This window comes from Cervus elaphus, chromosome 16, assembly GCF_910594005.1.
Source record: "Cervus elaphus chromosome 16, mCerEla1.1, whole genome shotgun sequence".
NCBI classification, from domain to species: domain Eukaryota; kingdom Metazoa; phylum Chordata; class Mammalia; order Artiodactyla; family Cervidae; genus Cervus; species Cervus elaphus.
Window position 1 is genome coordinate 10814651 of NC_057830.1, and position 2299 is coordinate 10816949.

The following is a 2299-nucleotide window of genomic DNA, read 5'->3' on the forward strand; positions in this document are numbered from 1 at the left end:
ACAGTCAAACTCTTTCATTAAAATCAATAGTAAAACACAAATTATGATGGGATAATATCAACACTTGATGTAAAAATTATTTAAATAAAGCTCACATTTCTTTGTAGTTTTATTTTAAAATTTTTTATTGTTAATTGGAGGATAATGTCTTTACAAGTTCTGTTGGTTTCTGCCATACAACAACATGAACAACATCCCCTCCCTCTGACTTTTAATTTTGTAAAGATTTGATTAAGCCTATGAAATCTAAAAAATAAATCTATAAAAATAAAACTATTCACAGTTCCAGACTTTAATACTCGGTTGCCAACAGTAAAGAACTGGGATCAGCTTCCTATACATTAGATGTAGAGCAATATGTTTACAAAATTAAAAGTCACATGAATTCTTAGTGTTGCAAAACGTTCCTCAACGGTCAGAGGCAATGGTTGCAAAACTGCAAACTGGTGAGCCATGGATTAGCTATAACTTGAAGAAAAACAGATAGTGGACCCTCAGCACTGCTGGAAAATGGTATTTCATCATGAAAAAATCTGTTACATCCGAACTATCACAGAGAAGGGATTTAATAAATTAATCTGTGTTCTGTCTCTTTTATGTTCTTTCAGTTCTCAAACCTCCCTATCCTCTGAAGCATCTACCTCTGATGTCAGCAGTGACACAATGAGAAACTCCTGGGGCATCTGGAAGCTAGCTGCGACACTGTGTTTCAATAATGTGGGGCAACAGACTTGGAGAAACATTTCCTGAGTCTGGGTGGGGTTGATCATGGGCGTGGATGTTTAGAGTTACAAATTGCTAAGGAGGCTGAGCGATTTTTAACTTAACGACTTTCTTTTCCGGCCACATGGGTCTTCCTTGCTTTCCTCGGCCTTTCTCTAGTTCGTAGTGAGCAGGGGCTGCTCTTGGTGGGGTGCTCAGGCTTCTCACTGTGCTGGTTTCTCTTGTGGAGTTCAAGCACAGGCTCAGCAGTGGTGGCCCCGGTTCTTAGCTGCTCTGGGGCATGTGGAACCTTCCAGCACCAGGGAAGATTCCAAACCCTGTTCTCTGCATTGGCAGGCAGATTCTTATCCACTGCGCCACCAGGGAAGTCCCTGAGTGATTTTTGTTAAATTAATTTTCAAGTTTTTGCCAAGTCTTTTTTTTCTTTTTTCCTTTTCTTCGTTGTAACTTCTCTGTATTAAAATGTTTTACCTTTCCCAGGCGGATGCCCAAGGTGGCAGAGCGTTGGTCCTAGGCTGATGGCCCTGTCCATCTCCCTGGGCAACCAGACGCCCTTCCCGATCAAGCAGGTACCGCTGGGCTGGGAGGTGGTGGACGTGTGCTGTGAGGGCACCAACATTTCTGGCAGTTCTGCAGAATCAAGGTAAAATCCAGATCTTCCTCTGCAAGTGGATGAACACCAATCTGTCCGCAACCGCTGCCTCTTCTGAGCCGCATCTTTTGGAGGGTGCGTGGCAGGCCTTCCCCAAAACCAAGTGATGCCAGGACACCCTGAGCCCTCAAGGTGTTTGATGGGACCCCGCTGCCCTCTGCCCAGGGAAAGCAAAGAGTGGTTCCTGTTGCCCTCAAGGCCGTTTGTGTGAAGCTTGTGTGAAAGTTTGCTTCCCCCCGGGTTTCTGGCTCACAGGTTGGCAGCGACAGCCCCGCTGGAGGAGAAGTAGAAGGAGTGTAGGGTAAGATCGGTTACAGGAAGGAAGAACAGCTCACGAGGCTACGGAAACAGGCTGAAAAGAACGTGGAGCAGAAAACTGACGAACACGCAGACGTCCTCAAGACTTTCAGGGTCCTGATCTGAGCCTAATAAAGACTATTTATTTCTCAAATGTCTAAAAAATAAAAGTTCCTTAATTCACTCATATGACTTTCATAATCAGATGATGAATCAGAAAGGATTATTACGGGCATTAATACATTTAATTTTTGAGCAAATGTTTGTAATTGGCAGGACCCTCTGAAAAGTGGGGCTCAGAGTGGGGGGCTCTTCTTGCTATAATTAAAGAGCACCCTGACTTGGAGACACTTCCTGGGGAAAGTCTTTAAGAGCCTGGAGGCTTAGCACGGGGCATAAGCAGGAGTCTCCTTTCAATTTCTTTTTTCTTTATTAATGTGGACCACCTTCAAAGTCTTTATTAAATTTCCCACAATATTGCTTCTGTTGTTTATGTTCTGGTTTTGTGGCCTTGAGGCATGTGGGATCCTGGTTTCTCAGCCAGGGTTCGAACTCACATCCCCTGCACTGGAAGCTGAATTCTCAATCACTGGACCCACCAGGAAAGACTCTCCTTTCAATTTCTGA

At 44.0% G+C, this 2299-nt stretch overlaps 1 long non-coding RNA gene across 2 annotated transcripts; it reads left to right on the forward strand.

Moving 5' to 3' along the window:
* Window positions 1–264: 264 nt before the first annotated feature.
* On the forward strand, window positions 265–1859 carry LOC122710264. Of its 2 annotated transcripts, none has more exons than XR_006345869.1 (2): window positions 265–1507; window positions 1631–1859. It is a non-coding gene; the product is annotated as an uncharacterized LOC122710264 (long non-coding RNA). The 2 variants fall into 2 exon arrangements; XR_006345868.1 differs by having other exon boundaries at window positions 265–1450.
* Window positions 1860–2299: the final 440 nt, after the last annotated feature.